General features: G+C 49.3%; 2 non-coding genes across 2 annotated transcripts; one reads left to right on the forward strand and one right to left on the reverse strand.

The window, feature by feature from the left end:
* The first annotated feature begins 14711 nt into the window (after window positions 1-14711).
* TRNAL-AAG (transfer RNA leucine (anticodon AAG)) lies at window positions 14712-14793 on the forward strand. The gene has a single exon. It is a non-coding gene; the product is annotated as a tRNA-Leu (tRNA).
* A 704-nt stretch (window positions 14794-15497) lies between these two features.
* TRNAF-GAA (transfer RNA phenylalanine (anticodon GAA)) lies at window positions 15498-15570 on the reverse strand. The gene has a single exon. It is a non-coding gene; the product is annotated as a tRNA-Phe (tRNA).
* Window positions 15571-19345: the final 3775 nt, after the last annotated feature.

A 19345-nucleotide genomic window follows, 5' to 3' on the forward strand; every position in this document is an offset into this window, starting at 1 on the left:
GACACCCGAGTTCCTATCAGTCACTCCTATGGCAGGCCTTGACAATCCTGAAGGCAGAGTGCATGGGCTCGTGTGAACTAAGCTCTGGCCCGAGCCGAGCCCGGTTGCAGCTTGCGGAATCAAGACCCAATGGCTGTTCCATGATAACGCGTACCATATCGGTAACTTCGGTGTCGCGTTATCAAGACATGTCGAGTAAGGTGTCATACGAATCGGGATGCTGCCCTCTCACCAACTCTGGCGACGAGGTTAGCATTCCGCCCTTCTAGAGGGACACGACATGTACGTAACTGTGAACCCCGGTTAAGGTTAACGAAAGCCTCAGCTCCACAAAATGGATGCTGCCACCACAGACACAAGTCTGACCTCCTGCGGCTGGGAGTCCTTCCAGCGAGGAGCACTTGGACAAAGGGTTTCCTGTCGAGGGCGGTGTTCGCACCGTCCCAGACAGGGTTTGTGTATTCTGGGTAGGTAGGGCTTTTGCGAGAAGGTGACTGCGGAGTGGCACCCCGGTGCTCACTACGCATCTGCCGGTTAGAACCAGTTCCAGGGGCGACAGCCCTGGCCTGGGGAAAGTCCGGCAGGGGAGAGGGGTGTAACTACCCCCCTTCCTGGTCCCACCCTTAGGGCAGGACCTAGTCATGTACCCACCCCTTTCTTTAGGATAAAGGCCGGAGCGGGGACCCTTCCAAATTAGATCATCTTTGAATCAAGAATACTTTCTACGAAAGGACTTCAAGACTCTTCTTAAGATTTCTCCCTTGTGACTAAGGAGTAGTCACCCTGCATCAGCGGGCACCATCTAAGAACTCTGCGGTTTGCTGTAAGTCCTTCCTCAAGGAATCCGACGGCCCATCTCGACGAGAACCGGCTTCCCTGGCACCTCTGACCTCTACCCACGTCATCAGCTCAGCTGTGATCTGTGGGTGCGACGAGACCTCGAGGGACCGGCCATCATCAGAACCTGCACGCTCTTAAAAACCAGCACGACCATCGAGGTAACTCTCTGGTGAGTGCTCTGGGGTCCGAGAAGCCCCGACCCTGAGCCGCTCCAGCACCGAAGTGCAGTCTCCCAGCATCTCCACGATCTGCGTGGGGCCCTTCTGCTCGCTGCTCAGCACGTTGTCTGGTCACTTGCCGCTGGCTTGTGCCCTTCTGTGACGACGACCAAGAATCAACACTGCCGGTCTGGTTGCTCCAGACTGGCCCCTGCTTCCATCTTTTGAGAAGCACCCCGGACCCTCCTGGTCCACCCAAGACGCCGACAGCGACATCCGTCGTGGGACAGCTCGCACCTCCACCGTGGTCGCCGACAACGCCTCCTGGTCCGTGAGACTGCAGAGCCTAGCGTCGCCCACTCACCTGGTCGAGGTGACGGCCAACTGGTGCCTTCCTGGTACCCTCTGACTACTGGCTAGTAGTACGAACTTGGTCCCCTCTGCTTTCAGGTTTCATCAATCTCTACGAACTATACACCACTGGTCGCCGGCCAGCAACTCCTTTTTCTTCCGGCTCCTGGCTCGTCAGCGAAGACCCCGACGCCTGTAAGACTTGTGCAGCCGCAGCCCTCGTGGCTAGGTAACTCGGCATTTCGGTGCCTGCATAGCCTCCTTACTCTAGGGTCCCGAGTCCCTCGCTTCCGACTTGCCTTAACCTTTCCGTGTCCTCGGACACTTGTCTTTAAACTGTGCACTTGAAGTATTTGCTAAAGAGATTTGGTTTGTGCTTAGTACCCTGTCCTCATAAAGAGAACAGGGCTGTTGTGATTCTTAATAAATATACTGTTTATTTTCATAACACTTGTGTGGTGTCCTTTCACTGGGTGTTCAAGGGGTACATGTGTGGTAAACAGCTGGCTTAACGCGCCCTCTCGAGTCTTTAGCCTTAGACTGCTCGTATCCACGCTACTAGGATAGCTGGTCTATAGGTTGACTTACAACCAAACACCATAAGGGTCGTTGGAACGATACATAGCGGTCGCTAGAATAGCGAACGTTGCATATCGGGCCAACTTCTCACATTGGTGAGCAGCGGTTGGGATTTGAGCTTGCTGTTGTTTTACCACACGTATCCTAAGAATATCTTGTTGAAAGATCGCACAAGTACTGTTAGTACATATAACTAAAGCTTAGAATACTCTGAGTTCTACTGAACCAGCTGTTGTAGCTCCTCAAGGCTTAGCACACCTTGGCTACAACTCTTAGCAAGGGAAAAGTAGGTAAACACATAGTGTAGGTAGGTGCATCACTTACACCACACTAGAAGCAGTATGTCGGTCACAGGAGGAAACATCGAATCTCCCCTGGTGTCAGTTGACCCTCCACAGGTCATCCCGTCAAGATATACTGCGCTTAACTTCCATGAGTTACGACAAGTATGTACCTCTAGGAAAATTAAGCAAGGGGCTAACCCCACCACCTCCTTTCTGATTGGTCTCCTAGAGACTTATGATGCCAGGAAGGCTGAGAAGCTTCTTAGCCCTTCTAATCCAGAAGGAGACATGCCTCCCCTCGAGGGAACCCGGGACGATCCTGACCTCATTCACCTCGCAACCGAGAACGGGGATGTGGAGGAGGATGAGGATGAGGATCTCTCTGGGGACGAGGCAGATAAGGGACAGGTAGAAGTCGTCAGACTAACACGGTCCAACTTAAGCAGACACGATAGTAGTACTGGGGGAACCCCGGCGCTACTGTCGGTTCCGCTTAACATGGGGAATGGACGAGCCAGATCTCTATCAAGAGGCTCTGGCAGATCCCTTCATACCAACGGCTCTCACAACTCTTCTCAAAGAGGGATGACGTCCCCTCAGAGGAGAGTGTACGAAGCGAAGGAAAGGGCAGCTAATCTGCGGATCGAAAGGGAAGAACTTGCCCTGGCCAAGGAAAAGCTTGCTTTCGCTAGAGAGCAACAGTTAAGTGGGGTAGTCCCCACTGGTGGCAGCAATGTACCTAGTAATAGGGAAAAGAGTTTCGATACGAAGCACCTTGGGAAGATAGTGCCCCCCTTTAAACAAGGGGACGACATCCACAAATGGATTACTGCTTTGGAGAGGGCCTGCACTGTGCAAGGCGTTCCCCAGAGTCAGTGGGCAGCTATCTTGTGGCTCTCCTTTGAAGGTAAAGGAAGAGACAAGCTCCTCACCACAAGGGTAGAGGACGCTAACAATTACCAAGTCTTGAAGAACACACTCGTTGAAGGGTTCGGCCTAACCACTGAGCAGTACAGGGTGCTGTTCAGGGATACCCAGAAAACGCAGTCTCAAGATTGGTCTGATTTCGTCGATTGTGCCACTAAGGCTTTTGAGGGCTGGTTGCTGGGCAGTAAGGTTACTGATTACAAAGGATTGTATAATTTGATGATGAGAGAACAAATTTTAAACAATTGTCAGAACCAGTTGTTGCATCAGCATCTTGTCGACTCGGATCTGACCTCTCCTCAAGAATTGGGGCAGAAGGCAGACAAATGGGTTCGCACGAGAGTTAAACAGAACCAGGGCCAGAATCAAGGTGGTCAGAAGAAAGCAGACCAGAAGGGTAAAGATTCTAAGGGGGAACAAAATGACCAGAAGTCTTCGACAGGTCCCCAACAACCCAAAGAGGGTGGGGGTCAGGCTCCCCAAAAGAAGAAAGAAGGCCAATCCAAACGATGGTGCCAGTACTGTAAAAGTAAATCTCACTGGTTTAGTGAGTGCACCAAGAAAGGAGGAGGGCAGACTCCTGCCACTGCAGCCCCTAAGGCACCTGTGCCCCCTAGTACAGTCAGCAGTGGTAGTGCGCCTCCCAAGGGTTTAGTAGGGTTAACCCTGGGTTCTGAGGGGCGTGACAACTTAGTTGGCACACTCACTCAGGCTGTCCTTGTCAGTACAGGGGACGTGGACGTGTCCCCTGACGTAAGCCCCAATACTTTGGGCAAATACAGACAGACGCCTTTTATAAATGGAAAGATGGCTCAGGCCTATAGGGACACTTGTGCCAGCGTCACCATGGTGACGCCTAACTTTGTGGACCCTGGACAGATCATGCCAGGTACAAAATTCCTGGTGACAAATGCAAGCAATGTCACTACCAATCACAGTATGGCAATTGTAGCTTTCTCCTGGGGAGGGGTAACTGGCCAAAAGAAGGTTGTAGTTAGTCCAGACCTCCCAGTGGATTGTTTGTTGGGCAATGATTTGGAGTCGTCACAATGGTCAGAAGTGGAGCACCGGACTCACATGGAAATGTTAGGTTTGCCAGCACATGTGTTCGCTGTGACTAGGTCACAGGTCAGGAAATGCCCCACTGAACAGGTGCTGGATCCTGGAACAACGGACCAGACACCTCCCAAGAAAAAGAGCAGTAGGGTTAAGGCTGCGCCTTCCCCCTTGCCCCAGGTCGAGGATCAAGTCTCAGAGGAGGCTGACCTACAGGAATTGAGGGAAACTGAGCCGAGAGAGTTCGAACTTGATCAAGTTGAATTCTTGGGCTCAGGGGGACCCTCAAGGGAAGACCTGGGGAAGGACCAGTTAGACTGCCCTTCTCTTGAACCCCTCAGACAGCAGGCTGCTGCTGAGGCTGCTGGGAACGCCACAGGTACCCACAAGGTATACTGGGAAGATGGACTCCTGTACACTGAGTCAAGAGACCCCAAGCCTGGCATGACCAGGAGGCTGGTCGTCCCCTTGTCTCAGCGTGGTTTCCTACTTACCTTGGCCCACGAGATTCCCTTAGCAGGTCACTTAGGCCAGACGAAAACGTGGGACAGGCTTGTCTCGCACTTTCACTGGCCTCACATGAACGAAGATACCAAGGAGTTTTGCCGCTCCTGTGTCACTTGCCAAGCCAGTGGTAAGTCAGGTGGCACGACAAAGGCCCCCCTTATACCAATGCCTGTGGTGGGGGTGCCCTTTGAACGGGTGGGGATCGACATCGTCGGTCCCATGGAACCACCGACAGCATCAGGGCACAAGTTTATACTGGTGGTAGTGGATCATGCCACCAGGTATCCTGAAGCTATTCCCCTTAGGACCACTACAGCACCTGTCGTGGCAAGAGCCCTAGTTGGAGTGTTCTCCAGGGTGGGCTTTCCTAAGGAGGTCGTCTCTGACAGAGGTGCAAACTTTATGTCGAGCTACTTAACTGCTATGTGGAAGGAATGTGGTGTCAACTACAAATTCACTACCCCCTATCATCCACAATGCAATGGGCTTGTTGAGAGATTCAACAGGACCCTAAAAGGGATGATTCATGGACTACCGGAAAAGCTTCGGCGGAGATGGGACGTCCTGATCCCCTGCCTCTTGTTCGCCTACAGAGAAGTCCCACAAAAGGGGGTTGGCTACAGCCCTTTTGAACTTTTGTACGGGCATCCTGTAAGAGGACCCCTGTGTTTGGTGAAGGAAGGATGGGAGAGACCTCTCAAAAAGCCGGCCACCAACATAGTGGACTATGTGCTCGGTCTCCGCTCGCGGATGGCTGAATACATGGAAAAGGCATCCGAAAACCTTAAGGCCAGCCAAGAACTCCAAAAAGCTTGGCATGACCAAAAGGCTGTCTTGACTGTTTACCAGCCCGGACAGAAGGTGTGGGTGTTGGAGCCAGTGGCCCAGCAGCACTCAAGGACAAATGGTCCGGGCCCCACACCATCCTGGAGAAAAAGGGAGAGGTCACCTACCTGGTCGACCTGGGAACTCCCCGGAGCCCCCACAGGGTGCTTCATGTCAACAGGTTAAAAGCATATGTCGACAGGAAGGACATGAGTTTGCTCATGGCCATAGATGAAGGACAGGAGGAGGAGAGTGACCCTCTCCCCGACCTGCTCTCTCAGAATCCTGACGATGGCTCGGTAGATGGTGTTGTCTTTTGCGGCAGCCTCTCCGAACATCAACAGAGCGACTGTAAACAGGTTCTTCAGTCGTTCCGACATCTGTTTTCTCTGACACCCAGTCAGACCGATTGGTGCACCCATGAGGTCGACACTGGTGACAGCTTGCCCGTAAAGAGTAAAATCTACAGGCAACCTGATCACGTCAGAGACTGCATCAAAAGTGAAGTGCAGAAAATGTTGGAGCTGGGAGTCATTGAACCCTCGGATAGCCCTTGGGCTAGTCCCGTAGTTCTAGTGCCGAAACCTCACACCCAGGGTGGTAAGAGAGAGATGAGGTTTTGCGTAGACTACAGGGGTCTCAATGCAGTCACTAAGACTGACGCCCACCCAATACCAAGGGCAGACGAGCTTATCGATAGATTGGCTTCGGCCAACTACTTAAGTACGTTTGATCTGACAGCTGGGTATTGGCAAATCAGGTTAGCTGAGGACGCCAAGCCTAAGACAGCATTTTCAACCCCTGGTGGGCATTATCAGTTCGTGGTGATGCCCTTTGGTCTGAAAAATGCACCTGCCACCTTCCAACGGTTGGTGAATCATGTCCTTACTGGGCTGGATGACTTCTGTGCGGCATATCTTGACGATATTGCTGTCTTTAGCTCCACCTGGGAGGATCACCTGGTCCACCTGCGGAAGACGTTAGAGGCACTGCAAGCAGCAGGTCTCACTATCAAGGCCACCAAGTGCCAGATAGGGCAGACACAGGTTGTATACCTGGGCCACCTTGTCGGTGGAGGTCAGGTTCAGCCACTGGAGAGCAAGATACAGTCAATCAGGGACTGGGCTCCTCCAACCACCCAGACTCAGGTTCGAGCTTTCTTGGGCCTGACTGGTTACTACAGGAAGTTTGTCAGGAACTATGGTTCCATCGTGACACCATTAAACGAACTGACAAGTAAGAAAATGCCAAAAAAGGTTCAGTGGACAGCGAGCTGTCAAAAAGCATTCGATGACCTAAAGCAGGCCATGTGCACGGCACCTATCCTCAAGAGTCCGGACTACTCCAAACCATTCATTGTCCAAACAGATGCTTCTGAGTTGGGTGTGGGAGCTGTTCTTTCTCAACTGAATTTTGATGGTCAAGACCAGCCCATTGCTTTTATAAGCAGACGGCTGACCCCTAGAGAGAAGAATTGGTCAGCTATTGAGAGGGAGGCCTTTGCTGTGGTGTGGGCCCTGAAGAAGCTGAGGCCATACTTGTTTGGCACTCACTTCAAGATTCAGACCGACCATAAGCCCCTCTTGTGGCTAAATCAGATGAAGGGTGAAAACCCCAAACTGCTTAGGTGGTCCATTTCCCTACAGGGGATGGACTTCACAGTGGAACATAGACCTGGTACTGATCATGGCAATGCCGATGGGCTCTCCAGATATTTCCACTTAGAACAAGAAGACTTACCTGGTCAAGGTTAGTTAGTTGTTCCGACGTTTGGGGGGGGGTCATGTAGGAGAGTAGGGTCTGCAATCCCATGATCGCCCAGATTTTTCGCTTTTGTTTCACTGGTTTACGACTTTCTCTGGCTGTGGGCCTGCCAATCAGACCCACAGCCTGGCTGTTCTCTTTCTAAATTACGAGATGTACCCTAGGTGCATTTACCAATTGGTACTGGGCCACCTCATCAGACCCTGTAACCCAGGGCGTAGGTGTACCCAGGGCCGCCAGGGGGTGCAGCATGTATTATGCCACCCCTGGCTGGCCTCCTAAATTTGACACAACTGGCTGCATGACAGCTGGGGCAAAGTCGTGTAATCACCCTTTGCTTTAGATATAGTAGTCCTATATCTAACCCTCCAATGGACACCCGAGTTCCTATCAGTCACTCCTATGGCAGGCCTTGACAATCCTGAAGGCAGAGTGCATGGGCTCGTGTGAACTAAGCTCTGGCCCGAGCCGAGCCCGGTTGCAGCTTGCGGAATCAAGACCCAATGGCTGTTCCATGATAACGCGTACCATATCGGTAACTTCGGTGTCGCGTTATCAAGACATGTCGAGTAAGGTGTCATACGAATCGGGATGCTGCCCTCTCACCAACTCTGGCGACGAGGTTAGCATTCCGCCCTTCTAGAGGGACACGACATGTACGTAACTGTGAACCCCGGTTAAGGTTAACGAAAGCCTCAGCTCCACAAAATGGATGCTGCCACCACAGACACAAGTCTGACCTCCTGCGGCTGGGAGTCCTTCCAGCGAGGAGCACTTGGACAAAGGGTTTCCTGTCGAGGGCGGTGTTCGCACCGTCCCAGACAGGGTTTGTGTATTCTGGGTAGGTAGGGCTTTTGCGAGAAGGTGACTGCGGAGTGGCACCCCGGTGCTCACTACGCATCTGCCGGTTAGAACCAGTTCCAGGGGCGACAGCCCTGGCCTGGGGAAAGTCCGGCAGGGGAGAGGGGTGTAACTACCCCCCTTCCTGGTCCCACCCTTAGGGCAGGACCTAGTCATGTACCCACCCCTTTCTTTAGGATAAAGGCCGGAGCGGGGACCCTTCCAAATTAGATCATCTTTGAATCAAGAATACTTTCTACGAAAGGACTTCAAGACTCTTCTTAAGATTTCTCCCTTGTGACTAAGGAGTAGTCACCCTGCATCAGCGGGCACCATCTAAGAACTCTGCGGTTTGCTGTAAGTCCTTCCTCAAGGAATCCGACGGCCCAGCTCGACGAGAACCGGCTTCCCTGGCACCTCTGACCTCTACCCACGTCATCAGCTCAGCTGTGATCTGTGGGTGCGACGAGACCTCGAGGGACCGGCCATCATCAGAACCTGCACGCTCTTAAAAACCAGCACGACCATCGAGGTAACTCTCTGGTGAGTGCTCTGGGGTCCGAGAAGCCCCGACCCTGAGCCGCTCCAGCACCGAAGTGCAGTCTCCCAGCATCTCCACGATCTGCGTGGGGCCCTTCTGCTCGCTGCTCAGCACGTTGTCTGGTCACTTGCCGCTGGCTTGTGCCCTTCTGTGACGACGACCAAGAATCAACACTGCCGGTCTGGTTGCTCCAGACTGGCCCCTGCTTCCATCTTTTGAGAAGCACCCCGGACCCTCCTGGTCCACCCAAGACGCCGACAGCGACATCCGTCGTGGGACAGCTCGCACCTCCACCGTGGTCGCCGACAACGCCTCCTGGTCCGTGAGACTGCAGAGCCTAGCGTCGCCCACTCACCTGGTCGAGGTGACGGCCAACTGGTGCCTTCCTGGTACCCTCTGACTACTGGCTAGTAGTACGAACTTGGTCCCCTCTGCTTTCAGGTTTCATCAATCTCTACGAACTATACACCACTGGTCGCCGGCCAGCAACTCCTTTTTCTTCCGGCTCCTGGCTCGTCAGCGAAGACCCCGACGCCTGTAAGACTTGTGCAGCCGCAGCCCTCGTGGCTAGGTAACTCGGCATTTCGGTGCCTGCATAGCCTCCTTACTCTAGGGTCCCGAGTCCCTCGCTTCCGACTTGCCTTAACCTTTCCGTGTCCTCGGACACTTGTCTTTAAACTGTGCACTTGAAGTATTTGCTAAAGAGATTTGGTTTGTGCTTAGTACCCTGTCCTCATAAAGAGAACAGGGCTGTTGTGATTCTTAATAAATATACTGTTTATTTTCATAACACTTGTGTGGTGTCCTTTCACTGGGTGTTCAAGGGGTACATGTGTGGTAAACAGCTGGCTTAACGCGCCCTCTCGAGTCTTTAGCCTTAGACTGCTCGTATCCACGCTACTAGGATAGCTGGTCTATAGGTTGACTTACAACCAAACACCATAAGGGTCGTTGGAACGATACATAGCGGTCGCTAGAATAGCGAACGTTGCATATCGGGCCAACTTCTCACAGTAGCGACGTGTGTAGCCCAATCCTACCAAAAACAAGCCCAATTGGGCTACACACGTCGAAACTAAGAAAAGCAAAACTATCTAAATGCTCCGAGCGTCTGAGGCCAATGAGGGGGGCCACGCGCTCACAATAGTTTATAATTCTCGCCGTCGGCGAGTCGGTACCGTGCCCAAAGAACCTTAAAAGTCAAGCGGCAACCGCCGCCACCAGCGCACACAGCGCGCACGGAAAGGAGCCACTCAAGACCAAGCACGAGCAAGCGCCGCTCTCCCAAAGCACCCCCGGCGTCCCGGTGCACTCGCGACCTCTCAGGGAAGGAAGGCGCGATCGCACCCGGCAGACGCTAACCGAGAGGCGTGCCAAACATTACAATGATAAAAAACTACAAAGTAGGCATTTATGGAAAATGCGCCGCAGCGCGAGTATGCGTACTACAAGTCAAAAACTACAATCGTATCACAAAACAGGCAATAACACCATGCATACGATATAAGTAAATACCAAGGCAATAAAGGCACTTTACTGGCTGCGTGAGCAGCAAAGAAAGAGGACAATATACGGTGTTGCCTGGTTCTTATGGGCTATTACAGGAAGTGATGTGTGTTAGCATCATGGGAAATGTAGTTTTGTTTACATATACAACGTTTTTCATTGGCTGCTGTGTGTAGCATTAAAAAGAAAGAGAAGCATAATACGAAGCCTCCGGTCCTGTAATAGAATTAGAGATTAAAAAAGATCCCATACCTGTTTAGTAGGGACAGGCTGCCCTCTCCCCACAAGGGCCGGCTAATTATATGGCTCGGGGATGATGATGATGCAAAAGGTAACGATTTACTATTATTATTACTCTATTATTAGATCATTGCTATTATCTGTATTATAATTACTTTCATTGCTATTATCATCATTATTATTATTATTATTATTATTATTATTATCAGTCGTAGTATAATTACTATTATTAATATTATTATTATTAGTTGTAGTACTATATTTATTACTAATTCCATTACTATCAGTATTATTATTACTACTTTTATTCACATTAAATGTTATCTTAGTAGAGAATCATTTAGTTGTGACTGCGGGGCATTAAAGACTAGCTAGAGCCCCCATTTGGGGAGCCCTCCCTAGCTGTGTGGCTCCTCTTGACTCAAATTTCTGGGGAGACCATGGCTTCTGAATATGTTGCCAACTTATTTCCTCCCTCGTCAGTGTGATCTGAGGGCAGGTGATGGACTTGTGCCGTGGTTATCTCCCTGCACCAGCTGGAGAGTGCAACGGGGGCTCGGAATGACCCAGAAGTGCACTGGCTCCATCCCTCCCCGGCTGCGGTGATGGGCGGGAATCAGTTGTAGCTGCAAATAATTCAGTGATTGAGATTGTCCTATTGATACCCCATCCTGAGACCCCTTCCTGGGCAGTTCAAGAGGCCCCTTAGGGGACTGATAGTCAAAGCCTTAATTTTCTTTGGTTGGGTGGTGAGTTGAGTGTATAAATGTGCCTGATGGGGGGGGTGCCAATATCTTGTAGTGTTATCCGGCTGTGCAATTTTATGTTAGCTGTTGATCCATCTATCTGGGCTCCCATCAGAGCTCTCGTGAAAGGTGTACTGGAAAGATGCGAGGCAATGTTTAGGTTTCGCCTAGGCAGCTCTTGCGCTGTCTCTTCGAAAAATGCTGTATTCAGGATATGGGCATAAAGCTCCGGTCATTTCCACCCATCTTTTTAAATGGCGTCTTTCCCTGTCCTTTGTAAATGGTGGCTTTTCATTGGTCAATAGGCTTAGTAGTCCCTCCTTAGTACCACCTCGTCTATTCTTGTAACCTCCCATGAGGACACCCCCTGTTATTTGTGTTGTTACTCCCTAGGTTTTAATTACAGCCTCAAGGCCCTATTTGCTCAGAAGGCTTCAGGCAAGACACACACTTGGTCCTCAGTTAAGCTGGCAGTTGTTACTTCACTCGCTAGAACATCTCACATTTACATAAGACCATCTATAAATTTCCCTTCGTCAGCTCCATGCAAATTAGAGCCTAATCTGAAATTAATGTAATAATTACTTTGTCACATTACAGAGTTACTAATTGTATATATGGACTTAGCTATGTGAATGTACTCATAGTACTGTCTTGTATGCAATGCATTAGGACAGTGGTTCCCAAACTTTTTTGACCTGTGGCTCCCTTGACCTAATCAGCAGTTGGCCGTGGCTCCCCACCATTTTTTTTACTGGTGTACACGGTCAATGAGCATGTGCATGCATTCGCCTCGCCTGTCTAGGCATGCTAACGGCGGTATGTGCACACTTCACATGCTCTCTCTTTGGAATGTGTTTATCCTGTGTGTGTTAGCAATCTCGAGGGTGTGCACATTACCTACGTTTGTATGCTCTTTGCTCGCGGGTGAACGCTCTCTGCTCAGAAGTGCCTGCCTTTGTGCACACTTTCGAGATTCTCTCTCTGAAGTGTGTGCACTTTTCTGTGTGCACACACAGCCATTCAGCGCTTAAGTGTGTACGCACGCTCTTTGATCGTGTGTGCATGCCTCACCTGGATGCTAGTTGAAGTGTGCCAGGGCACAGGACTATGAGTGACACTTTCTCATGAGCAAAATCAAGCAATGACGAGGGAAACATAAATATCAGAAATTGCTCCCATTTGAGCAACAAGCAAACTCTACAAAGATTCTGAAAATGGTGCAATGCACATGATCTTTCCAGTAGGGCACGAGTCGGGGGTACATGCAGGTACACGGCGTCCACCCACTATTTTCACAGGGTGGACGCCGTCCCCCCTGCCAGGAAGTTGGGTCCCACAGAAATATGCTGAACTTGTCCAGTGAGGGGGCTTTTTTTTCACCTCCAGCCAGGCCGAAGTTAAGGGGCCATCAGGCCTCCTCTTGTTTGAAACTCCTGACTGGAGGCGCCTTGGAACCTCACACTTAAATGTAAATGCAGCAGAGGGGAAACAAAGGCACACAGGTTGCAATCTCTTCACGGGTATTCAAAGGGCATGCTTTTGCCTTTGTTCTATCCCTGTATATAAGTGCAGCCACTGTAAGACTGTCAGGTAGGGTGGTCTGTCCCAGTATTTACACAAATAATTTAAATATTTTTTTTTAAATTTCTTTTATAGCGCTACGTCATGATGTCACTTGCATAGTGTCTAACTTGGTCAGTCCCCCACTTCTTTTTATTGGACTTATGCCCTGCTTTACAGAGTGCATTTTAACCCCCTGCGCTTCTTTATGGTGGTCAAAACTGCTCCTAGACAAAACTCTGATCTCTCTCCAGCAGGAGCATCAATCATAAGTTAGCTTTGATTTTTTTTATTGTTGTGTAAGAATTGCTGGACCCACAAGTAACTCTAGCAGGAGCTTTTACACTCATAAATTATGTTTAAGAACCGCACCCCCTCCGCCAGCTCAGTCACAGGTGCAGCTGAACCACAAGTAACAAAAGGTTCTCTGTGGCAAAAGCAGTAACCGTTCGGGCTATCTACATAAAATACATTTGGGTGATATCAAGGTACTACATTCCTTGTTGCAGGCCTGCTAACTCTCTGCACTAGTTTATGGTGAGTCTGAGACAAACGGGCAACTAGAGACATTTTTGGGATGGGGGGGGGCTAATTTTTCCACCCGTAACCAGAGCGGCTGTAAAAAGGGATGTAAACACAACAAAAGCCTAATTCACAAGTACACGGTCTTTTAAAGACGTGTGAAGTACTTTGGGTGCTACCTTCTTAGCTGTGACGTAAGAGCCCGGAGCTGCACAAAGAGACCTGTCAAAAAACAGTGGGACACTGAAAGATGTTACAGCTCATGAACGCTGAAGACTGACTGAAGAATGGATTGGGGCTGCGGCAGTACAGTTAACAGCAGGCGCTGTATTATTTCAAAAAGCATGTTGATGTGTGGCTCGTCGCTGTCCTAAACAGTGTGACCTGAGTCCAGACAGCACGAGACTCTCACTGCGTGTGACTGGAGAACTCGAGCTGTGGGACACAGCAGGGCAGGCAGCTGATGACTGTGCGTTAAATTTCACACATCGTGCTGCGGCGCCCCTGGCATCTCATTACGGCGCATCGGGGCGCCGTGGCGCACAGTTTCGGAACCACTGCATTAGGATAAGGTGGATTTACCATATCTTCTGCAGGGTGCAGTACCATATGTGACCAAAAGAGGTCTGCATTGCTGGTGCCTTGCTCACTACGGACCTCTAGGAGCAGCTTGCAGTACTGCACTGAGACATACAATGCTGGTGCCTTGCTCACTAGGGAGTTCTAGGAGTAGCTTGTGGTACTGCACTTTGAAATACAATGCTAGTTCCTGGCTCACTACGCAAGCATTTGCAATGCGCTAGGTCTCGCCTTACTGAAAGTATGAGATATTGGCGTTGCATTATGATTTGCGATGCCAATACCTCAAACTATCAGCGATGCGAGGCCTATTGCTTTTTAAATGCTTGTTTTGCTCATCCTTCTGAGTTTGTAGTGAGCGAGCTCATGAAGGGGGTGAAGAAAGCTTGAGTGATCGAATGTTGCTTTCACACTGCCAGTTCATCAGATAGTTGGTTGTAGACTGTAAGGCGCCGCCACGCCACAACAGAGCAACTAGTGAAAGGGGAGGGGCAGGAGCGCGTCTTATCTGGACTGGTTGAAGAGGAAGGATTGGACTGGACTAGCTTGGACAGCCAATGCCATCTTAGACCCCCTGTACATTTTTCTTTCCTGGGCTCACACAGAGCCTGATGGCCAGTGCCTGGTAGCCAGTTCCTTCTTTGTATTGCCGGTATCCCTCACGGCATGTGGGGGGAATAGTGGAGGCTGAGTGGGCAATATAGGAGCAGCTCTGGTTGTACCCATGGTGCCCAAGGTGAGCTAATGGGCCATGGTGGGGCTTTAAGACGCTGATGTGGGGCACCGCAGGGGAGAGGCGAAACATAGCAATAAGCTACCTCATCCTTGCAGATCTCTACCTTTGTTTAGATTACATAAAGTGTTACGGACAACGCTCCAACGTGGTAGCGTGGCCGAGCGGTCTAAGGCGCTGGATTAAGGCTCCAGTCTCTTCGGAGGCGTGGGTTCGAATCCCACCGCTGCCAGAATTTTTTTTATTTTTTTTTACTTCTACAAATACATCACCGCACTCTCATTTACAAACTTGATAATACAAAGTGTTTCCGGGGCTGCTCGTCCACAGCAGTACCCCTTTGGTTGCTGCTCTCTGTCTATTCCAAAATAATGTTTATGTTAGGATAGGAAAGGACATAGGGTGTTTAAAACACAGGACCGATGGCATATTCAACACCACAAAAGGACTATACCCGGAACCGCTGCAGCCAGGGGAGCGGGCTGCTGAGAGGTGGGCTCTGTGGAGGTCCACCCTGCCAAATCCCTCGCTCTGATGGGACAGACACACCCGCGCACACAGGTGCACATTAATGGTGAGTGGTGCTGGAAGTGAGGAAGGGAACATGTTTCTCTCTCACGCCTGAAGCGTGAGACGGCTTTAGACTGTGTGTGTTTCCTCCGCAGCTGCAGCGCCTCTTCCAATCTGTAAAAATACAATAAATCTGTAAACATACAATAAAACCTTAAATAGGCGAACGAGTGGGTCACAGAGAAGACATAGCATTAAACATTCATTGAAGTGCCCGGATGTGAGGAAGAGTCCGCAGGTGGGAATGAGGAAGGGCGAAGAGAGAATAATGACGTGAAAGTGGAGAGGCAGGGAAGACGGAACAGCAGCGAGAAAAGACTGCGACCGCGGAGGAAATTATTAACATCAATGAAGGACGAAAGAACCTGCCGAAACCCGGGATCGAACCAGGGACCTTTAGATCTTCAGTCTAATGCTCTCCCAACTGAGCTATTTCGGCACATGATATTCTACGCACACCACTTACATAAACTTAGTATAGGTGAAGTGTTATACAATGTACCTATCGGTATAGTAAGGTGGGGTAATTTAAGAGATACTTTGACTACTCCCTGTGTCACTACTAAACCTCTTTTCATTGCGCTTATTGAGGGCGCCCACTCATCCTGCCCAAGAGCCAATCAGTATTCGACGGAGCTCTCTCTCTGACCCAGGGACTATGGTTAGTTTAAGCAGTTGCCCAATTCCTGTTTTTCCAACCAAACTATATGAGAGAGAGCAGCAGAGAGACAGCAGCTGAAAGAGAGAGAGAGAGAGAGAGAGCAGAAGAGAGCAGCAGAGAGAAAGAGCGAGTGAGAGCTGAAAGAGAGAGAGCAGCAGAGACAGAGAGAGAGCAGCAGAGTGAGGGGAGAGATAGAGAAGCAGAGAAAGAGAGAGCAGTAGAGAGGTAGAGAGTAAGAGCAGAAAGAGAAAGAGAGAGTGCAGCAGAGACAGCGAGAGAGCAGCAGAGAGAAAGAGAGTAAGAGCTGAGAGAGCAGCAGAGACAAAAGAGAGGGGGGAAAGCAGCAGAAAGAGAAGAAAAAAAGAAAGAGAGATTGAGAGCTGAAAGAGAAAGATTGGGAGCAGCAGAGACGGAGAGAGAGCACCGGACAAATAGAGTGTTAGAGCTGAACGAGAGGGAGAGCAGCAGAGAGAAGAGAGAAAAAAAAGAGAGAGCAGCAGTGAGACAGCAGCTGAAAGAGAGAGAGGGAGAGCAGCAGAGAGATAGAGAGTGAAAGCTGAAAGAGAGAGAGTGATAGAGAGTGAGAGCTGATAGAGAGAGCAGCGGAGGGTGGGTTTAATAACCAGGGCTTTAAGTGGGCCGGGTCCTGATGGTGCTCAGCACCGGCAAGTCTAAAAAGCAGGTGCAGAGACGGGTCCCTATGGGGTTTTTCATTTTTGCCCTCCTCCTCAAGGTGGATTTTGTTTAGCTCTGCAGCAGTCCCACCTTTCACTGATTTTGATTTAAGGTCAAAGTGACTTGTTATAGTTCTTTCACTTTTCTCATAATTTAACAACTAAAGCATTTTTAATTTTATATACAAAAGAAACCATAGTTGTTGCTTATTTGACATATGCAACTAACAAGGATTGGAAAAGTCAATAGTCCTGGTTTAGTTGTAATGTTACTTGTTGTATTATATATCTGAGTGCACACTTAGCCGATCACAGAATCGTAGCTTGCATGTTTTTAAGCCACACCCTTCATTACATCGGTCACGCCCCATAGAGAGACCCCTCAGTTTTCTCATCCCACTTAAAGCCCTGTTAATAACACATAATGCATGAACTGCCAGACCCTATTTAGTAGTCTTCGGGTGGGAGTGGAAATATAAGTGAGTGACATCGCCGCTAGCTGCCCAAAGAGACAAAGCTGTTGAACAGTGACTAAGCTTTATACTTCTCATAACTAAAAATACATCAAAGACAATTGCTTACTTTTGTCACTTATGTGAAAAATGGTTGAGATTTACAGCACAAGGCTTTGTGTCGCGACGGATAGCGCGTTGGGCATTGAGTGTCACTCAAAAAGGCATTTGGCCACTGGATTAATGCAATTGAGCAGCCGCAGCGAGTTTTGCATAATTGTAGATTTGCCATATATGCCACATAATCCAACATCTGCTGCGTAATTGCAGATTTTAACAAAAGAAAAGTGTTTCTAGTTCAAACAGTTCAAAAGTTACTAAAAACGCAATGACACGTGCTGCCCCGAAATGGAAGGACCTTTGCAAAGGTTGACTGGTCACCTTTCTGTAGCTTATTACTATATTTGGGTGCTAGACTGGTACTAATGAGAAACATCTAATGCCCAGACAGTGTTAACAAGTTTACAGATGACTAATTAATGAAGTAGTACTCGCACAAAATGTGGCACATAAGGCTGCATAATCCTTTTCTTGCCATGTAGTTTATTTAACCATGCTGCATAATTTGAGCGTCCCCTACCACATAATTCTAGAGGCCCTGAATATAACGTATTAATCTTGAAGCCATTCAAGTCATGTTGCCAGTTACTAAACTCATACACAATAGGCATGTGCACTTGCTTTTTGCATGGGATTACAGAAGGGACTGCAGATACTTGAGCGGCCCATTCTGTATTTACTGATAGCGACGGTCAACTGCCAGCGTTATCTTCGACTGTTTTTGCTCATTTGCATTGGGTCTTAGAGAATCACTTTGACTTCGTGCCTGCGCCCAATTATGGAAGTGGGCGCAGAGGCAAAGATGCTCTTAAGAGAAACACTGACAGTTCATCACAAATATTAGGTGCACTGTCATTGCACTAGAGGTGGGCGAGCTGGTGAAAGCTCGAGCCAGGCTCGAGTCTGAAGTATGGTTCTGGCTTAGCTTGAGGTCCGGTTGGCACCAGGAGCCCTTAATGAACCAAATGTTCATGTGGCTTCTGTCTGCCTTTCTCCCTCTACCCAGTATGTAGCGTTATAGCCAGAACTACCGACTTGGTGCAGGTCTTGGTGTTGGCTCAACATCCTGTGTTTCTTGGAAAATCATGTGGGGCCATATCAACAAGGCCAACGACGCCGCTTTAACAGCCTTTTTCGGCTGAAAAGCGGCAAATGAATCACCTCGCTATCAGCAAGGATGCGCTAATCAGCACGTGTTTCCTTGTGTCAGCCACTGTTCCACTAACGCCTTGCATCGCATCTCTAATGAGATGCAAAGAAGGCTTTTCCTCTCACAACAACAGGACACCCATAGCGATATAAAAGCTGTGCTAACCACGGTTATCGCCATCAGCTAATGTCTGCAAAATTTCAGACTTAGCTATATTCATAAACTGAGGTGGATTCTAAGCCTACGTCCACATCTCCATATCACCAAGGAGTCCCTTAGCTCTGTAGTTGTATTGCTGGATTTCCAGCGATGTTCCTTCATTTTGTCACTATCGCCGAATTTTCCATCGCCGTGGAGATAAGCGTTGATGATAACTCGTTATCTCGGCAATCACAAAATAAAACCTTTCCTCCCCTCGAAAGATCTTAAACAGGCCACTCAGGCATTGGTGCTTTCCAGAATTGACTATAGTATCGCAGCACTGACCGGGACAGCAAAATCCCTCCTAGGTCCTCTTACCACTACCCTAAACGCCGCAGCAAGAATGGTCACAGAAACGAAGAAATATGAGCACATTTCACCAGCACTCAAGGAAATGAAGTGGCTCCCTATCGACCAATGAGCCAGCTTCCGTACAGCTTGCCTCATGCACAAAGCTCTGCACACAGGCAAACCAGAATATTTGGCAGCCAAACTCAAAAGGGCCGGTCAGTCCAGGAACCTCAGAAGTTCCAACACGCTTCTACTCATCCCACTAAAATCATGGAAACACAAAACCGCAAATAAATCCTTTGCGGGAAATGCACCCAAGATCTGGAACTCCATCCCCCGCACATCAGAATGATCACCTCGTTGTGGCTTGACCATATAATTTATTTTCTTTGGTTCTTTGTTAATGGTTCACCGTATTCTATCTGGTCTTTTTATCTCATATTTGACCTTGGGCACTGATAAATGTAAAGCGGCCTCTCTGCTCCAATGTTCAACTCCGGAAGTGTAATAAAGAACCAAAGAAAATAAATGATACGGTCAAGCCAATATTCAGGGCTATTATCAATATTATCCAGTTTATTACCGCAACTATTACGCACAAGACGGAGGCCCCAACGTACAATTACAACAGGAAGTTGTCAGATGCTCTAAAAGGCGCCAAGTAA

This window comes from Lissotriton vulgaris, chromosome 1_1 (assembly GCF_964263255.1).
Source record: "Lissotriton vulgaris chromosome 1_1, aLisVul1.2, whole genome shotgun sequence".
Taxonomy (NCBI): domain Eukaryota; kingdom Metazoa; phylum Chordata; class Amphibia; order Caudata; family Salamandridae; genus Lissotriton; species Lissotriton vulgaris.